Source organism: Sander lucioperca, chromosome 19 (assembly GCF_008315115.2).
Source record: "Sander lucioperca isolate FBNREF2018 chromosome 19, SLUC_FBN_1.2, whole genome shotgun sequence".
NCBI classification, from domain to species: Eukaryota; Metazoa; Chordata; class Actinopteri; order Perciformes; family Percidae; genus Sander; species Sander lucioperca.
In genome coordinates, this window is record NC_050191.1 from 26,071,594 (window position 1) to 26,092,687 (window position 21,094).

A 21,094-nucleotide genomic window follows, 5' to 3' on the forward strand; every position below is an offset into this window, starting at 1 on the left:
AATCTGTCGATTATTTTCTCGATTAATCGATTAGTTGTTTGATCTATAAAAATGTCGAAACATGGTGAAAAATGTGGATCAGTGTTTCCCAAAGCCTAAGATGACGATATTCAGTTTACTGTCACAGAGGAGAAAAGAAACTAGAAGATATTCACATTTAACAAGCTGGAATCAGAGAAATCTAATTTTTTTTAATAAAAAAATGACTCAAACGATTAATCGATTATCAAAATAGTTGACGATTAATTTAATAGTTGACAACTAATCGATTAATCGATTCATCGTTGCACCTCTACTGAGAATAGATGGCATTCGTTTAAGAAGCCCTTCTCCACACGGAGCTCCTTAATAAAAGAGTAGCAGATGAAGGAAACCTCCTCTGACTGACTACTGTGAAAAACAGCCTTTCCAACTGATCTTAACATCAACATTCACTTATTAAGGACAGAAGGAGGGCAAACAGTAGTCTGGTCTGGAGTAAAATCTCCACATAAAGTTCTCTGAAGCTCCAACGAAAGGCAGCTCTGCAGAACAGCCGATTCCCGAGAATCACTGCTTTATTTCTGACACTGCAGCACAAACACAGAGCTGCAGGGCTATGAACTGTGTTTGTCCATGACTGTCTCACATTCACTTGTATTTATCCCATGACCCTACATTAACCAGAGAAAAGGCTTTTCCAAAGGGCCTAACGGCAAACTTTCTTGCACATACAGTGGAACTAAAAACAGTAGGGCTGTGTGGACTTGTGTGCAGCATTTTCCTTAGTGCTCTTGACCTCCATATTGGCAGTAAAGATGCTGGTGCTGGCTTCTATTGCTACAACAGCTTCTGAACAAATCACAGTTAAACTGCTATTGGGAGAACTGCACACAAGAGAATATGCATAAAATAGGATACAGTCAAACTGCATGCTCACATGAACTCTCCAAACTTCACAGTTAAGAATTGGGAATAATTTACAGCTCATACAACTATAAGAAAACATAACAACACAACACGTTCAAGTAGGGCTGGGCAATATATCGATATTATATCGATATCGATATATAAGAGCTAGATATCGTCTTCAATTTTGGATATCGTAATATCCTGATATGACACAAGTGTTGTCTTTTCCTAGTTTTAAAGGCTGCATTACAGTATTACTGTTCTATTATTTGCCTTTACCCACATAGTTATTATATCCACATTACTGATGATTATTTATCAAAAATCTCATTTTGTGCATATTTTGTGAAAGCACCAATTGTCAACCCTACAATATTGCCACAATATCGATATCGAGGTATTTGGTCAAAATTATCGGGATATTTGATTTTCTCCGTATCGCCCAGCTCTACTTTCAAGCTCTATTTTTATGATTTAATGGATATGTTTGTGCCGTAACGGGACGGTTGCTAGCATAATGTCACACGAAAAGGGTTACTTGAGTGACCCAAGTCTTTTAGCCATGTCTAACTGCCCCCTCATCCCCTTTCAGATAGGAACAAAGACTCAGGAGCTTAGCAGTGGTGTGAATGGTTTAACACTGGTTTTTCAACCGGAGTTTAATGCAGGACTGTCTCATCTTTTCCAACCAGAAATGAGCAAATAATCATTTCTTCTTCTTCTTCTTTCATCAGCTGCTTAACATGCAACATCTACAAGCCTGAAGTGTGTTAATTGATATACCCATGCTTTATGCCGAGAGGTGTTTCTTATATTTAGTAGGGCTGGGAGGATATGCTTTTGTCCCGAGTCCATTCTTTCCTGAGACATAGGTGCCGATTGAATTTGTATTGCGATTTTCATTTATTGCGATTCGATTGTATTGAGTATTGCAATTTTTTTCTTTTCCTTCTTTAACAAAAACAAAAGTTGAATAATACACTTCTAGAGACAATATATCACGAAACTAATTGTTTTCTAAAAAGAATGCACATCACATGTCAGCCAGTCAGTCAGTCAGATACAATGTAGTCGCCGTCAGCGTATAAACGGAAAACATTTAGGTCAATCATTGGTAAAAAAAAAATAATAATAATAATTACAAAATTATTGATTTTGGGGAAAAGAATCCATTTTAAAAATCGTCACCAAAACAAAATCATGATACATACATGAATCGATTTTTTTCCCCCACCCCTAATATTTAGTCTACCCTACAAAATATTAGGAACATCTATCAGCGTACCTCGGAATACAGTTCAACAGCACCACAATATACAGTCTACAAAATGATGATAAAGTTGAGAAAGAAAATAGCCTCTCTAAAACGGAACATTATAACCTTCATGACGGAGGAGTTTTGCAGGGCTGATGTACTGGACTGTATTTGTTTTACCTAGGTGTTCTCTAATAAACTGACAAACAATGCATGTCTCAAATGTTGGCTGTGAGAAAAATGAGTGTCTGGTAGCTGTTCACCGACAATTGTGCTTGACTGTTTCCTATCCACAGTACGCATACGCATAAGCTCCACTCATACCTGGGAGAGGGCCAAGGCAACCACACTATTTTACTACTAGCCACCGTGCAACTCCACTACAGCAGGCAAGGCTTTGCTCAAGACACGACTCGCCTTGCAGTTGTGTCTCATTCACTCGTTGGACCCAGGTTTTACAAAGCTAGTCCAGGGATTCGATCTGGCACGCCCTCAGGTGCAAGTTCACTTCTCCAACCATTACTCGACTACGTTGAGGGACGAGAAATACAGACAAAAGTGACGTGGAACAGAACAGTCATGAGAACTTAAAAGTGTTAAGTGCATGACAGCCATGTCTTGTGTTATCCCACACTTTTCTTCTAACCGCACTCTTTCGAAACATCTTCCTGTGGGAGGTTCAGAGATGCCATTCAAAACATTGTGACACATGAAGCACGCCCTGTTCTCCTCTAGGGTGATCAATGTACGGTAGTGTGATGCAGGGAGAAGGAACACGTGAGAGGCCTCTTGACAACAATCTTAATACATCAGAGGATGTGAAGATTGAGGCCTGAAATAACACTTGAACACATGTATTTAATGACGAGGAAAACTCAAGAGTGCGTTTCAAATCACACTGGCCTCTTATTTCTGCCAAGTAGTATTTATCTGAGCCGCTGTGCTTCTGTCTTATCTCAGCTATGAGGATGTGTAATGCCATAACTGAAAAGTTGTAAATTTGCAAAACATCTACATGCAGCTGATAACAGAAGGAGGAGCCATTTGGCTATTGTCAATAGGAGTATGCCAGCTGCAAGGAGAGGCTGAAACTCAGAGAGAGGGTCCTGAGCTACTAAGGAGGTAACGGATTGGAAAAAGCTTGTTCAACCTAAGTGACCCACATTCTGAGATACTATTAAGCCCCATGTGAAACAGAGAACTTATCAACATCTAAATCTGGATCAGAATCTTGCAATACAAGGAAATTTAAAGTTTGGCAAGTATACCATTAGACTGTGGGATAAAAAGATGCAAACCAGAGGAGAACGGTCATATCTCACATTACATGTTTAAACAGTCCCTCCAGGAATTCGCGATGTCACGATCGCAACAAATCACGCGAATTCAACCAATCAGCGTGAATTCGGTGTGACTCGCAATTTTGACCAATCACCGCAACTTTACCGCAAATTTGACCAATAACCGGCTCCAACCAATCCGAGCAGTCCCACGTGCCAGACTTTGCGTCAGTGTGTGATGCTGAGAGCCACTGACCAAGCGGGAGTGAGAACGGGTTGACGTAACACATGTACGGCGCCGAATACATTTAGTTCCGTTTCTGATATGAAGACGAGACGTGTGTGACTCGAACATCTCACATTTACCAACAAAACGTACAGCGAAAGACCGTGCACAACATTTCAGACCGTCCTGCCAACCTGTATTTTAACATCAATGTACGCTGTAATGTTTTTTCACTCTAAAGTCGCTGAAAGCTGCTGCTGTTTCAATCATAACACACACACACACACACACACACACACACACAGACACAGACACCTAAATTGAGGACAGCTACTGTGCACTGTGTCCCAGGCCAGGTTAGGAAATGAACTAACAATGTAAAAATCAACAAGCCACTGACACATATGTTCAAATTTGATTCATTCAATAAATTATTATTTTTTGTCTTAAATCCACCAGCCATTTTCATATTATACCAACATTTGCAGCATCCTCAGCCTTTTTGGTAAGGTTACAAGGAAAACTCAGCCCAGAGTAGGTTTTTTTTTTTTTTTTCTTTTGCAATTTTCTCTGTCTCTCTCAACTTCACTGCAACAAAAATACATGAGACTAGGGGTGGGAAAAATAATTGATTCTTAGATGCATAGCGATTCTCTCTAGAACGATTCGATTATCGATTCTGATAAGTTAATAATCGATTTCTTTTTTTTTTTAAATGTGTTGATTTTTATTTAAAAGTCACTGTCTCCAGACAAGTACAAATCAGAAAACAGTGACTGAAAGAGGATGGGATAATGGACAACAACTTAGAGTTTAACAACTTAGAGTTTAGGCAAGAGTGCAGGAAAAAAAAAAAATAATAAAAAAAAAATGGCCAAAAAGGTTGGCCATTTTTGGCCAAAGGTTTTGTATATATACACCTGATCTAATAAGACATACATAAAATAATTAGGCAAAACACATAGGCTGTTGATCTACTTTATCACATGACATCTGACCACCTCATGTTTCATGTTCTAAGAAGCCAATGATCCACCTTTAAACATGACTGGGCCTCTGACGTGGAAGATCTCTGGGAGAGAAGGGGACTGTCACAAGACTGTTTAAGGCTTCAGCATGGAATGACTACACAATAAAAACTTCAGTAGACAAAACATTTCATTAAAACTTGTGTGTGACAAATATATGTCAAAATCTAAGCTATGTCTAGCTGCTTTGTCTAGGAAGTGATTAGCAAACTGAGTAGCAAACTCAGATTTATATGTATATTTTTAAAAATCACGCATGGAAATGTACATAAAAAATCATTGCTTCGAGATGCATCGATGATCGGTTTAGAATCGAATCGTTGGCCTCTGAGTTGGAATCGAATCGGTCCGTGAGGTGCCAATCGATTCCCACCCCTACAAAAGACATCGCAACTTTTATCGCTTCAATTTTTAGCTCCAGCAAAATCAGGCATCTTGCGCCGCAACAATCTCAAAAAAAGGCCGCGAAATCCTGGAGGGACTGGTTTAAAGCATTGTCCATCTCCTCCAGCAAATTAAGTCTACAGGAAATGAGGCCCTTAAAGTACTCAACTTCACACACCACTTTTGGACCCTAATATGTTATCAGTTTACATGTACCTGTTTAAATTACAGGTAGAGATGAGACCTCACCGCACATAGCCAGAGAACAACAGTCCACCATTCAGGCTCTGCTCAGGAGGCTGGGCAGCTCAACCATTGTGGGAAAGGAAACTCACTACTTGGCGGCTGAGCCAGTTACAGGTCAACAGTGTGGTTAGATTGTTTCCTGGCTTCAAAAACAAAAAAGGTCCACACCTCTTCACTGTGCGTAATTACAGGCCTGCAGCCGGTCCATGTGTAGGGGTGGCTCCAAGTGGGGCAGATTAGTCCTTGCTGTCCCTGGAGGAGCTGGTGGAACAGGGCCTGAGGCAGCGCGTCGCTGCAAGCAGAGATAGAGACAAAGCTTCTATTGCTGAGGCTGTTATTCACCATGCCAAAGCATTAGTCCCACTCTCATTCAAGTAGCAGGCCTGCCATGCTCCATCAATGGGCTTATTCACTCTGCCAGAGTAAATGCACCTAAAAACGTCCAAATCAATTAAAGCCTAAATAAAATGCATAAATAATCAACAGGAGCCTTTGGCAGAAGTATCAGCCCAGCACCTGGTGCCGTGGCCACAGTGATAGCCCACACAACACTAGCTGGGGTAAACAAAGGGGCTACACATTACTGGGGACAAACCACACACACACACACACACACAACAAAATGTCATGCCATTCTCTCTTCAGCGTGCAAAGACTAGATGCTCCGATTATGATTGTTTGGGACAGTACAGATCTTGTCAAACCGAATCTTCCAACAGATTTGCGGAAATGGTAGTTCAAATATGATCAGCATTGATCAACATGGTGGAAACAGTCAGGGTCCCATCTGAGCTACAATCCGAAACATGCTCTGCAGCTTTAAGGAGCAGCCCAGTGGCATTGCATGGAATGTCTAACTGCTGTGTCTTCGTCCAGCAAAATTTAAACAAATAAAAGGACTAATTGGCAGTGGATGCTGTTGAGGGATGCTGGCAGGCGCCCCAGTCTTCCAAAGAAGCAACGGACATGCTTGTGTGTGCGTGTTGTCTAGAGCACACACACGCACATGCATGCGCATTTACAAGTATGCTGCAGTGCGGAGCGGCATACAAACTGCTGAAAAGTACTCAAAGGACCAATATCCAATCACGTGCATGAGCCTTGATCTTATTTTCACAACACAGCTAATATCTCCACAGAGTAATTCTGCACCCGAGTGACACATTCACATTAGCTGTTAATAAGTCAATTTGAAATATCAGATGGTTATTAACGCTTGATAATGCAAACAATAACAATCCAAGCTGATTACATATTGATCGATTAGATTTGTTGGACTACGTAATGTTGGAAGAATAATAGTTAGTAATGCAGACTGGTTTGAGCTGTACACCTCAGCTCTGATGGAAACAACCAAACAGCACACTGCTACACTTCTCTCATGCTATTCCTTCTTTACTACTCATATACTACTCATATACACTCATCGTCGTTAAAGAATGCAACTTGATTTTTTACATTTCATTCTGATTCAGTGACTCTGAAGAACCACAGGCCATACCTTGCCTCCCACGGAGCGTAGGAACGCACAGGCTTGCATGGAAACTTTACCTAGGAGACTAGTCTTAACAGAGGAGCTTTTCACGTCATCACAAATGCTGTGACCCACTGAATCAAAGTTATTTCCCACCATATTAATGTCACCAGTCCAACTAAAATAAACGTTAAAGATAAACTGCAAATGTGTCATCAATGGAAACTTTTGTGCATCTTCAACGAGATTGTTTTAAAACCTCCTGAAACTTCATCTTGGAAGGTCAGGCCAAGCTGAGAGCGTAAATCTGGAATCTTATTACCAGCTTATGTGCTCGGAATGAACAATACCCCACATTACTGAGGCAAACACATTTTAGACAATAACATTTTCCTTAAACAATTTACATTCATCATAATAACGACAACACATCTACTGTAAATATGTTAGGCCTGCACATGAGCCCCACACATGAAGCAGTTCTTTTGTTCCAGGCAATGTCTCCAGAACAGAAACAAACCACACTTTATGTGCAGTACCCAAATTGCACTCAACTGTGCAATGAAGCCTGGGCCTCACAGTGCACACAGAGCTGGGATCAGCTCTGCAAGACAGCCTGCTCGGCTTTTAGTTGCCCACTTTTGAAAACAGGGGTTTGAGGGAGTTTGTGTGCAAGTGTGCGTGCGTGCGTGCGTGTGTGTGCGTGTGGTGGTGGGGGAGTGTGCGCGCAGGAAATCAAAAATTCTTCAGCACCGCAGCCTGCAGCTGGTGGTTTATTGGAAGCAGGCAAGGACACCAGCTCCCCAGGTCGACCAACCCCTTTCCAAGGCACTGTGGGAAACTGGGAGGTATTAGAAACATGGAGGAGCGCCTCTCTCCTGGGCAATCAATGGACTGCCAGGCCAACTTTATGTTTTCCCCTGTAAACACTGTAAATATTGATTAAAAAGCTTTCTGGCCCATTGTGTCTGTCTTGACCGCATAAGGAAAGAAGAGGAGGAAAGTGGTGGTGATGGCGCAGTGGATATGACACATGCCTTTGGTGTGGGAGACCTGGGTTCGATTCCCACTGCAATACATCAACCAATGTGTCCCTGAGCAAGACACTTAACCCCTAGTTGCTCCAGAGGCGTGCAACCTCTGATATACAGCAATTGTAAGTCGCTTTGGATAAAAGCATCAGCTAAATGACATGTAATGGAAAGGGGGGTATTAGAAGCAGTAAACAACAAAAATGAACAATGAACAAAACGTATTCCCGACTTCTCTAATCTTTGCTTTTTTTATTGTGGGTTTGGATACAAACAACAACTCAGACAAGTGCGTCATGTGTAGACATCTAAGGGTTTCAAAGCCAAAAAGGCTGAGAACCAGTGGCCTAATCACCATGATCCTTTAAAATAATTGGATGATTTTACCACTATGGATTATTTACTGTCTGGCACCACCTGTGTTTTACCCTTATTTACCCAGGGTACGCTACCTGAACATGTTCAATGCAATGCCTGTGGCACCATCTGCAACATCTGTCTATAGAATCAAAGACTTCAAACACTTGCTCTGTTATCTATACAAAGGTCAAGTCTTTTCATTGTGGTCTGCATTTCTTCTTTTTGGTGGCCTAACACCTGCTACAAGTCACACCATGGGAATAAAAGTCATTTCAAATGAATGACAAGTTAAACATACAAACACATACTGTGTATGTACCTTACAGTCTTGAAAAGGTTGAAAACATTTCCTTCTACCATATTTTCACATTTGCTGTTTTTGAATGCTTTGAAACCTACATTATTTAGCTTTTTCTTATTTTTTATTATCACCAACTTTTGTTGTGCATTTACTGCCTAATAATCTAATGCATAATTCATCTCCTCTTAAACACCATGCAAGATTTTCTCCAACACCCACTCTGATTTGTATTGCAAACCCTGATTGCCTTCTTACAGTGTTTCCCACACATAGACTATTGTGTGGTGGTGTGCCTCACTATCAACACCGGACATTGCGTTTTGATATTTTAATTTTTTTTTTTAAACGCTATTTAAAACACGTTCTTCTGCATTTCCTTTCCCTGCTCTCCTCCGTCTCTCTGTCACTTGTGTCTCACTCACATACACACACACACAGCTCCACATACACACACAGCTCCTCCCACCGTGCGGTGTTTGGTGTTTTTAGCCCCCAACGTCGCCTTTCAGGCAGCGCAGCAATGGTTATGTCCTTATGTCAAAGAAGTAATGTTAGTATTAAGATGAGGGTTAGCTGCCTGTAAGGCGACGTTGGAGGCTTAAAACACCATCGAGCCCATCGTGCACACAGCGTCTGTCTCCGTAAAGGAGAGAAGACAGCTGGCGAAATTCACTTGTTCACGAAAGGTTGGTATCTATTTCGTGAACACCTTTACACAATCACCGACCCGAAAAGTATTTTCCGCGACTGACAAAGGCCCGTGTTGAGGATGAGGACCAGCCTGAACCGGAGGTATCAGTCTGAAACAGAGCTCAACAGTCCAAACAGTGCAGTTAGTTATGTTATTAATTTGTTTACAATATTTTCAGGCTTCAACCAGTGAAAGACAGGGTCAGGGAGAGAAAGAGATAGATGTGTTAGGCATTGAAGTAGGAGAGGAGGACAGCATCCAACAGTGTATCCTCCTTAGTTTTTGATACTTGATTGTTACGAAAATAACAATGACAGCTGAAATCAGATCCACAACAATTATTTTTGACGTTTGAATCCCAGCCTTTGGGAGATGTGGGCTAAATTTGCAGACTTGCTCACTCTGAAGAGAGCATAAGAACATGCTTCCAGACAATAAATGAGAAAAAGATAGGTTAGTCTAAACTATGGATTCATGACATACTACTATGAACCATCTTCCCACTCCATGTCCACATGTGAAAACAGAGGATTAGAAGGTCAATTACCCATAAGCACATGAACAAGCTTATATTCACAGAGCTGTGCCTTCTTTGTGGTATGAAAGAGATGCAGAGTTATAGGATGCACAGTTTAAAGAAACGCTGCGAATAAAAATGCAAATGCATAGTCAACAATGCGTCTGGTCTGCATTAGTGGAGTGACTAACTGAAAATTAACATTGCACACCATGAAAGTGATTCCCAAGCAAGCTGATCGTAAATAAAACATTGCACAGTGTCAGCCGGTGGTTTGTAATGGTTGAGGCAAGGAGGCAGGCCTGCATTTCAGTAGATATATGATATGATAATGAGTATTCACTACTTTTAATGTGACACACTCTTCATTCACTGTTTTTAGACGTCGTACTTCTACTACAGTAAGAATAAAATGAAGAGCACCGATAAGTGACATCTTCATTTCAGTCAAACTACATATTTCAATAGGGCTGAATTCAACAACAGATACACTGACTACAATACACAGTGTTATTCCATCGGAAAAAGGAACAACACGAACCACACTGACAAAAGAATGACTGCTCCACAGTTGATCACAGGAGGCTTATTTTCTGGTGCCAGTGAAGCCACGAAGCTGAGTGACACAGCAAACAGTCAACAGATGCCCTATTGAGAAAGATCAGGAAGTATCTATAACAGCAAACTGTTTATGACCAGCTAGATCGGCGTAATTATACACGGCATTTTCATCTTGGATTTTCTTTCCTCTACAAGGCTTTATGAATCAGAAATATTCGTAGTTCCATTCGTTTGTTTTAGAGAACATAAGTTATCATTTTAACAAGAGGATTTTTAATTTCTGTAAAGACAGACTGGCTCATTCTTAGGAAAAGCAAATGGCTTCAGTGGATTGGACAGAGGTTTGATAGAAGGAATAAAGAACCAAGTAAAGGCCACACGGGGACAACTGGTAAAGGGACACCAAAGCTTCCTTACAAATATCTGTCAAACAAAACCATTACAACCACAAAGTCCTTTAACCCTCTGAGACCCACACTGACCCATTTTTGTATTTTTTAGGGGAGGGCAGGGGATGCTCAGGGGGAGATAGCAGGTCAGCAGTAGATGCCACATAGGCATGTTATACATCATCTTACAGCTGGGAACCTGAAGATTAATAGGAGATGCAGCTCAGCGCTGTGTGTCAAGTTGTGCTAGTCATAAATCTGTAATAAACATTGTGGTCTAACCCTAACCCTATTAAATGTTGAAAGTTTATAAGGGCTAAGAACATTATGATGGAAGTATATAATGCCCACTACCATACTCAATTATGTCTCTTAAGTTGTTGCAGCAATTTTTGGGTTGCTACCATTTGTTACACCGATTGGGTGCGACATTTGGAGATTTCTGCAAGAATTGCACTTTTCAGTAACTGGATGGTGAGCACATCTGTTCTAGAAACTGCTCAAAAAAATCCTTATTGTCAATATACCTAGGAAAACCATACATCCTCCCATTTGCCCTCGGTCTTTAGCTGGTATTTGTAAAGTTTCGTGAGGCTGTGATTATCCTCGAGGTCACAGCAGGTCATTTTATACAGTGAGGTCAAGTTTCAACAAATGGTCTCACCACAATGAAATGGTTACTATTAGGGATGCACCGATGTACAAATGTATGAAACAATCTTCAATATATCCTTCTTTCACATGAAAAATAACTGCTTCAAAAGCCCTTTTAGCCTGCTATACAACTAATGTTACCCAATCAGTGACAATAATCTTTCAGTACTTAGGCTACATAGCCTGACAAAAAGATTCTTGTTAATAACATAAATTAAATGTAAATGTAAAAGCAACAGCACAAAAGCAATAAAATATTAATATACTGTCCTTGGAGTGCAACACTGCTTTTAAGGTAAACTCTTTGTCAATCCACCGTGCCGTGAGGCTAAGCAAACTCACACAAGCCAGTAGCTCATGAATGTGTGTGGCCACGACGTAGATTTCAGGCAGACAGACGTCAGCAAAATGACTACTGGGCTGCGTAGGCTTTAAAAGGGCTGGTCATCTAATGCTATGAACTCCATCATCTTGTCAGTAATCCATTTAACTTTGGCGCTGTCCGTGGGGAAATTTCTCCCTAAACCACACGTGTGCACGGCGCCCTTTGACCTCTTGCGCCGTGCAAGCGTTGCGTCCACTCAGTGGCTTCTTCTCCAAATCAGCAGCTGCAGTAACAGCATATGCTTGCAAGTCATTGTCTGAGTCCCACTGCAAAAAAACAACCCATAAACATTGGCTACTGCCATGGGTGAATGCCATCTCATTTGCAGACAGGCAAATGGCAGTCAACGAGGCGAACATCAAGGCGAAGATACTGATGTTCTGCAGATGAATCCTCGCGTCCCTTATTATGCGGACTAACATCATCACACATGAATACAATTGGGCCAGCTATCTAGCTATTTACCAGCTATCTACAGCTACTGCTGTGAGTTTTGATCACTCCAGTGCAATCTGAAAAACACTACCCCAAAACAGATCCTAATGGTGATGGTGAGATTCCACATTATTTGGTGAAATACTGTGGGCCCAAGACAGGCGTTTTCAAACTCAAGTGTTTAAAACAAAGCTGTGCACCAGCCTATACAAATTATATCAAGACATAACCAGGATTCACATTCACAATATTTTAAAGGTATGAATTTAGCCAAAGGTGCAGCTGTTTAGTGAGCGGCTATGCAACAATCTTCCACCTCTGCTTGTGTTGTTGTGTCTGAGGACCCTCCTGCTTGCTTTACTTTCCTTAGGCATTATATGTCAGGACCACAGCCTGAGCTTAAAATAGAAACCTCAGCAAGATGAAAAGCCTTATCCTCAACCACTAATCTTTTCGTATGGTTTCTTCCAATAAAGTCTGAATTAAAAAAAGAGGGTGTGACCAATCTACAAAGCAATAATTAATAAGTGAAAAGAAAGACCAATCTCAGCAGAGCACTGTGCAGTGTTTTGTCTTTTTCCTATTGTGGAAACATTAATTGCCAGCTGACAAGCCCCAACACATACTCTCATTGAGCAGCTAAAAGTATAATCTATAAGATAAACTTTCCAAAGCAACTCTCAGGAAAGACAGGTTACATGATAGAGAGTATTTTTCCAGCCATTAAATGTTCAGCAAAGCAGCAGCATCCAAACTCTGTGACTGTATACATTACTTTCACACCTTATTGGGATAGCGTGCTTGGAAGGAGGCAACCACTTTACAAACTGTTGGCATTCATTGCAAGTAGTGTAGTATTCTGCCAAATACTGCCACAGGCCAAGAGGAGGGTGGAGATTTTACCCAACCAATCCAAGCAGAGACAATGGGAGAAAAAATGTCAATGCAAACCTTTAAAATGGGTATATAAAGCAGTTGGATGCATGTCTGAGCACTTTATATCACAGGATAGCACTGAGTCAGCACAGTACAGCAGCAGGACTCTGCTGAATAGCTATTGGCTTTCTGCTCCATATACCGTTATTTATTATTCCCATCTCTGCACGTCTTGGTGAATCCTGTTGTATTTGGGCAGCAGCTGAGACAGATTTTGGTTTTGTCCAGAGAGAACTGTTCAGATCTTTTTCCAAAAGAACAAGCTCCAACAACAATGTGTGGGACAGCAAATAATGGAATACCCTGAATGCAGATGAGACAGATTTCGTTGGTGAGCACCAGGAAAGGGTGACCAGACAGATAAAGCCATTTTCCTGTCTTCTGAGAAGGCTGACACATTCCTAGTCACAGAAAGCCCCCTGCTCTTCCTGTTGCTTTAACCCAAACACAGTCAACCTGCCCTTCACTGATTATGACAACTTTATCATCTTTTCCAATCAGTATATGGACAAATACAATTACTGAAATAAAAAAAGTCACAGTTTGCTAAATCTAGGGCTGGGACGATTCATTTCACAGTAGCTGTGAAAGAAATGCGTAAAATTTGTGCTAATTCAGCTCTGTTTAGTTCCGGTGTTGATACAGCAAGACGAGCGCTTCAGGACCGTCTACAAAGTACCACACCGAAAAAAGATACAAAATATTTTCAAAAATAGGCATATGCTAGTGCTGTAGTACAACTGGCAGGAGACACGTTATAATTGAGGTAAGTTTAAGTTTCTTATTTAATCATTAAATTAATAAATATTTTATATCTCTTTTAGGTGTTGTAGTTTGTAGACGGAACTAAACAGAGCTGAATTAGCACATATTTTATGCATTTCTTTCACATCTACTGCAGTCATATTCACTGTGTTCCCTCGGAAGGAATCTCTTCATATGGGTAGGCACTTGTAATGACATTTCGAACATGTTAAGAGGCTAAAAGCACGTTTAAAACTTGCCTGGTTTCAGCCTCCTGGGTGCTAACGCTAGCAGGAGGATAACACGGTGTAGGCAACACAGATTGTTTTCGTTTTTCTCGCTACTGACAGCACTCCACATTTACAAACAACAGCGCTACGTGTTGAAATCGACCGGAATTCTCCTTCAAAACAAGGCATGTTACGATCATCATTTGAAATTAAGAGCGTCTGTGAAAGCAAATGGGCTTGTATGCACCGACTCAGTCTTTAAGTGAGAAAAACTGACCAGACATAACCAACTGTTAGTAAATTTAGGTCATGGCAGGTCTGTTTGTTGACTTTGCCAGAGGTTTTGGCAGGTAGCCGTCAATCACTGGAAGGACTAACGCTGCCTTCATGTGTTTGTCCAAAGCTCCCATTTACCAGCTGTCAAGTAGTAATTATAAAGCCACTGTGTTGGGCTTCTGAGTCACCAACACAGAGTGAATGGAAGCAGGGCCTTTACTTACTGCTAACTCTTCAGTCAGCTGCAAGTGATCATTCTTTCGATGTAAGTTTAAAAGGTCAGTAAAACATGATTCAGAAACTTCTGCATCAAAATGACTTGAAGTAGTCAGTCTATCCACAACAACGAGTCATACAGTGACTCATGGACATGTGGCAGAGTGAACCTGCTAGCTGCTACTAAAAACAACTACATACCAGCTGAGTTGTTAAGTGGAAGAGAGTGTTGTGCAAGCAGCCCGTGAACTACATTTACCAGGTACTAAACTGAGAAACTGGCCACTGCCCTGCTCGGAACAACGCAACTGCCCGTTTTTGTTGTAATATCACAGACAGACGGCAATGAATTAAAGGAAACCCAAGTTATGTGAAAACTGATCCGATACCAGTGAGGGTTGGGAGGGCATGGACTGCAGCGTGGTGGTGGGCTAAAAAAAGGTTCAGAAACAGTTGGTTCTGATAGATTTTCCGCCAGTAGTTTCTAAGGCTGCTCGGCTTTACTGGCCAGCTGCATGGCAGTAGTTCCCTCCCCTCCATGATTCACAATTACAGATTATTTGTCAGTTTCAGAGGCACGGTTACAACCTCTCATACTATTTTTGCTGCGGGCTGCCTCATTAAGGGCTGCTTGGAAATTCATTGGGTTATCTTTAGCTTAGCCTCAAACCCAAAACAAATCAGGATCTGACAGAAGTTATCAGTTGAAGCTTTGGCAAGGTAGTAAGTATTTAGATATGTACCGTATCAGCAATTACTGTATATACAAATACAACTAGAGACATCGTGCATTCATCTTGATTATTTCTCATATTTCATTTATATCTCATTTTCAATTACTCAGATGCAGGGCTATGTATATGTCAGCTTCAGGGGGAAATAGTGCAGCGTATTGCCTGTTGAGAGACTTTTGAAAGACTGTATGTGAACTCCAAATCGTGAGTAACATCTACACAATAGTCTGGAGGTTGACTAATATCTAGTTGGTAGTCTGGTTCTTTAATAGCCTTCCATGCCTTGTCCTTGAGATAACAAAGCTGCATACAAAAAGCCCTAAATACCAGACATAACTTCCATGTCAATCCCATTCCACAGCCCCACCTTCAAGAGGAAGTCTCTCACACTCACACACACACACACCTCTTTCTCCGTTTTGCAACAAAGCAGACACGCAAACCATCCATCTCCCTCAAAGATCACACCCAATTTTTCCTCTCTTTTTTTTTTTTTTTTTTTTTACACCTGTATTTATCTGCAAAACTTCTTCCTTTTTCATGCAATGCAATGTCCTGCTTGACATTTGCGCAGTTAAGCCAGGGATCCAGAATAGATTACTGCAAACTAGAGTTGCAACTAATAATTAATTCTAGGGATGCACGGATTGCAAATTTCTTAGCCGATACCAATGTGGAGAATTGCAGCGCAAAATACTGCTACTGCCATCGGCGCATGTCACCTTATTTGCCGATGGGCCGATGACAGGAAATAGGGCGGACATTGGCCGAATCCAACGTTCAGCCCATGCATCCGTGCATCCCTAATGAACTATTTTGTAACCGATAAATTTGTCAATTATTTCTTCCACTCATTGTAAAATAATTTAGTCAAGCATCAAAAGTTGTGACAATGACAATAATCTGCAACTATTTTTATAATCTATCAGTTCAAGTCATTTTTAAAGCTGGTTCTCAAATGTGAGAATTGGCTGCTTACATGATAGTAAATTAAATATTGTTGGGTTTTTAATTATTGGTTGGACAAAACAAGACATTTGATGAAGTCACCCTGGGTTCTAGGATAATGTGATTATTCTTGTGGCATTCTTCACCGCAATATAGAAGGCTAATAAACAGTTAATAATCGATTAATCGAGAAAATAATCAGCAGACTAATCGATAACAATAATTGTTAGTTGCAACCCTAATATTTATCCTTTCTTAGAATTAGTCCTACATTTTCTTATTTATTAATGGACCAATTAGTTCAACACTAAATCCCTTTAGCTGTTAGAAGGTACTGTTTTTATTTACATTGTAGCTTTCTACTGTTCAAGTAGCTCCACGTGCCCTGCTCAAAGGCACCTCCACTTTAGCTACTAAGGAAGGCGAAAGCATTTCAGATCCACTTCCACCTCACAGATTCCGCTGGCCTGGGATTCAAACTGGTGACCTTCTGGCCCACTGTAGCTGGAGTTTGGGTGGCAGCGCTGTCTCTCAACACTCACTGCGAGGCAATTGAGCACAATGTGACTGCTTTGCACTCAGGCGCTTAGCGATGACATGCCAAGTATGCACCAGCCAAATCTTCACCCTTTATTGCCTTACAAAATGCACTTACTGTATGTCAGCATGCTCTTTGAAGCGCACAGACAGCAGGATATTAAGAGCACTTCTGTCTTTGGTCAGCTCATTCCATAAGTTCACTCCACCGCTCGTGGTGTTATCAGGTCCTGACACACAGGAAAACAGGCCACACCTTCGATAGGTCCTTATTACAGATGCTGTGTCAGATCTTGGTTAAGGCTAAAACAGGGCAATGAATACCTAAATCTGATTAAACAAATCTATTTTGTCAGATACAAAAGGTATTCCATCCAAAGGAATGTCTGTCTTTATTGTAAATATGATGCTTTAAGATTTCTCCAGAGAAAAAAAAAAAAATCTATAATCACCATTTTTTCCCAGTGGCCCTCTAACATGACAAGGTTCAGTCAAAGTAACCAGCACAATTCTACACTTTCAAAATGTTGTGCTAAGAATATGTATTGGTGGTGGAGAAGTAGTCATCGATACATCCCTGCTTCAGTGTATTGCTGGACGTCCGTGTGCTTGGCTGAGGAGAAAACCCTTCACCGGAAATGCTTCCTGCAGCTGTTAGGAGTATCATTCTCCACCTTGAGGCCAACCAAAAGACAAATAGCAGCCAGGGCACGTGACTCCTCTGCTGCGGAGATGCCATTCGCTCTTATTCCAGCCCTCTGAAAACATTCAAGTCATACTTGTCTCCCTCAGTGAGCAGGCCCTTTTCACCTACATTAGGGTAATTGACTTGTAATACAACCCTGTTTAATATCACCACATCTATCCAAAACTAAATTGCATAAGCCTTCTGCTATCGGTGATCAGTATATATTAAAGTATTTCTCTCTACGTCCCCTGTGCAATGTTTTAATCACATAATAGATCAAATCATTCATGTCAGAGAATGTTGATCTATGAGGAGTATAGATTTTAGTTCATAATAATTCAAAAGGGCAGTCCTACATTTTGGTAAATACACTGGTTGGAAGCAACGGGAAAGTGCTAGCCTGGCTCCATCAAAACAGAGGTATCCAACAACTCCAAAGCTCCTGCAGTATATTTATATGCTTTAACTTGTTTTATGTGCAGACATAAAACTAATAAAGGAGACATTGTGGTTTTAGGAGCAGTTGGCGTTGGTCAAGTAATCTTGACTGCATGATTGCAAGTCCTGTCCTCATGTGATATGCCATGTTAAAAAATACTAGACAAAAAAAAAAAAGACTCTTGGAAGTAACTCTGATAACTTGCTAGCTAACAAGATCCAGCATGTGAAGTGATTATGTAAAGTGATCGAAATTGTTGGAAAGTGGATTTTATTTCACAACCGAATTGAAGCTAAGCTAAACATGTTCTGGAACGATCTGGTACGATCCCTGAGCTCAGAGGACTCTGGAAAAGATGGAAAACACGCATGAACTGCTGCTTTTTTGTGTTGATCTACCTTTGTCTAGAACAAGGATTTAAATCATTTTTATCTGAAATGTGTTGTGTTCCATTGTCAAGCAACAAATTCTAATTACAGGGGAGATTACAAGGGCTGTTGATTTTGTGATCTAAAACTAAGTATGGCCTGCAGAGTGAGATCTGCAGCACTTGCCCGAGACCTTGTTGAGGCATCGATAGGATTGGGCATCGAGAAACCGGTTCCAAATTGGAATCGCTTTTTTATTGGAAAATCTGGTTTCGAATCCAATCAAGCGGTTCCAAATTTAAAGCCCCAGTGTGTAACGTTTGTAGTTTTTCATTATCAAAATCTGTATTGCCCGTTCACAAACTTGTCCTTTTTCATGAATATTGACCACCACCATCAATTCCAAGTATTCCTATTAGCTTGGAATTTTACATTTGTGCTTGCATGAACTGGGGTAGACGCTCCATATTCATGCTCCATCTAGAAATACATTAGCCGGTAAGAGACATACAGGACATACTGCTCCGCCTTTCGCGTTTTCGACTCACAGCTGCTGCTAACGGGTATCGTCGCTTCCCGGGCCCCCGCAAGTTTGAAGAAGGCAACATGGAGGACCACACGTATTCAAAATCCAAATTTCAGGAACAGGAGTCTTCTTCTTCGCCCAGAAAAAGAAACAAGATATCGAAAAGAGAAAGAGACTGGCGTCATCAGAAAAAAGAGTGAACACTGGAGCTGCTTTGGACGCACCAATCACACACCAAATCCCAAATAGTTAATTATCCTCCGGACCGCTGCAGTCTCCTTTTCTTTCGCCCTCCTTTCCGTCAGGAGGCGCGCGTGCCCGCTCGTGGGGTGAAGCACTATATAGTGGACAGTAAAAGTTATACTTATTGTCAATTTCATGTTGAGACCTTTGCATGTACACTTTGAGATGCTCAATCAATCACCCATGCTCTATACTGCAGGACGGGCAGGTTTAATGTGTGCATGGCTCTCTTTTCCCACATAACCACAGTTGGCCCATGTGTGAAGGACCAGTGTGTGCAGGCAGTGATCGGCTGTGCTGGTGCCTGCAGGACGGGAGGGACAACACAGTGTAGACTGGCACCAACAGGTGTGCCTTGGAGGCTGCCAGCCCTGGACTGGCCTGATACGCTGCACAGACAGCAGCCAAACCCCCCCCCCCCACCCCTCTCCCACACACATACAGACACACCGAAGGCAGCACATTCCTCTAAGGAATACCACAGCAGAACGGCTCTGTTATGACATCTCTAACCAGGAGCGGAGGCAGGCAAGTGGGTTTGGGAGGCTAAAGGGCGCCATGAAAGAAACAGAGGAAAAGGGTATGGGGGTTAGGGAAGGGGGTGAGGGGAGCGGGGTGGACTTAGCTAACCCAGGGATATCCCTGTACTGAGCTCGCAGCTTTCCTCTTTAAATTGAAGACAAGTTTCCATGGATCAGTAACTTAGAACAGGGGAAACTATCGGAAACATTTCAAACAAAGGGAGACTTTAGGCAAGCAGGGGAGAGGGGAAAGTGCAAAGCCCCCATCTTCTTTAGTTGATTCCACTTTTACAAGCTTTTACTCAACATGCTCCTGGATCTGGTTAGTTCTAGAAAGTTGTCATTGCAACAACAAAAAGAATCTGATGTCTTTGCGCAGTGTGGATGCAAGGGTGAGGGCTCGAGCTTTACATGTGTGTATGTTTGCAGTGCTGTTGTGCAATCTCCAGTGGAATGGAAAAAAGATCCCCTTTGTAAGTGTTCTGAGACATAAGGTTTGTTTTCTTCTCCCGGAGCTCAGGTGGTTATATCTGAGATGTGAGGGGTTGCAAAACATCATCATTGCAAATATAGGGTCTAATTTAATAGACCACTACTGCTCCAAGAATTTCATAGAGACCCACACAGGCAGTTGCCATTGGCAAAGCTACACTGAACCACAACAAACAAAGGCTTTTCAGCTGGGTGGACTCCGCTGTCCACCACGCCCTTACAATATGTTTTCAGAGTGAGACAGCAAGGGAGCAAGGGAGTATGAGAGCCCCAAGCCCACGCTGTTACTGATAGGATAGTAGATCAAAGCCCTTTCCCATCATCTGAAAACCTGAGAGGGACGAAAGACCATCAGCAGACTGTGGGAGAAATGATGAAGGACAGAGCAGTCCCTGTATGGCATTTAGAAAGAGCACAGAATAAGACAAGCATTCTGTACTGCGTCTGGATGGAGTCTAGGGAGACGTGGGGCCAGAACCTGCCCACAGGATAAGCAGGGGAGTGATAAGACAGCAGCCTGCAATATCCATCGTACGAAAACAACTCACAATCTGCTTACTCACACATCAATTCCATGGATGCATTGCAAAACTATTCTAGTAAATCCTCATTCACAGGGATCCATCTGCTAAAGATTTTTGATTTCTGATCCGCTCACTGTGGACGTGCATCTTTTACAATGCCTTTGTGTGCAGTGTTTCTCAAACGTTTTACACCACGTACCACTTCAGAAAATATAAGCCTCTTTAAGGACCACCATTATGGCCAACGTTAAAACAGAGAAGCAAAGGCCTACCCAGTTCACGCAGGAGGCAGGTTTATTCCTAAAAACAATATTTATTGTCGACAGCCACGCAGTTCTTCCTCCGTCCCGCTCCAACTGAATCCAAATTTGAGGCGACTCGGGTCATATCTCCATATTGTTTTGCATCATTTGCTGCTAGCAGGCGCTGTGGAGACTTCACCGCCGCTACTTAAGTAGTAGTCTTTATCCACGACGTTCCACTTCCGGGATTGCTCCGTTGCCGCCGGAAATTCCGCCAGATATCCTTCTTTTCCGGCCAGATGTCCGTTGCCTTACGCTTTCC

The 21,094-nt window shown here is 41.7% G+C and overlaps 1 protein-coding gene across 5 annotated transcripts in view; it reads right to left on the reverse strand.

The window, feature by feature from the left end:
- The window catches only part of tab2 (TGF-beta activated kinase 1 (MAP3K7) binding protein 2), a 48,850-nt gene that overhangs the window by 14,944 nt on the left and 12,812 nt on the right, over nucleotides 1-21,094 (reverse strand). The gene's annotated exons all lie outside the window — the stretch shown is intronic.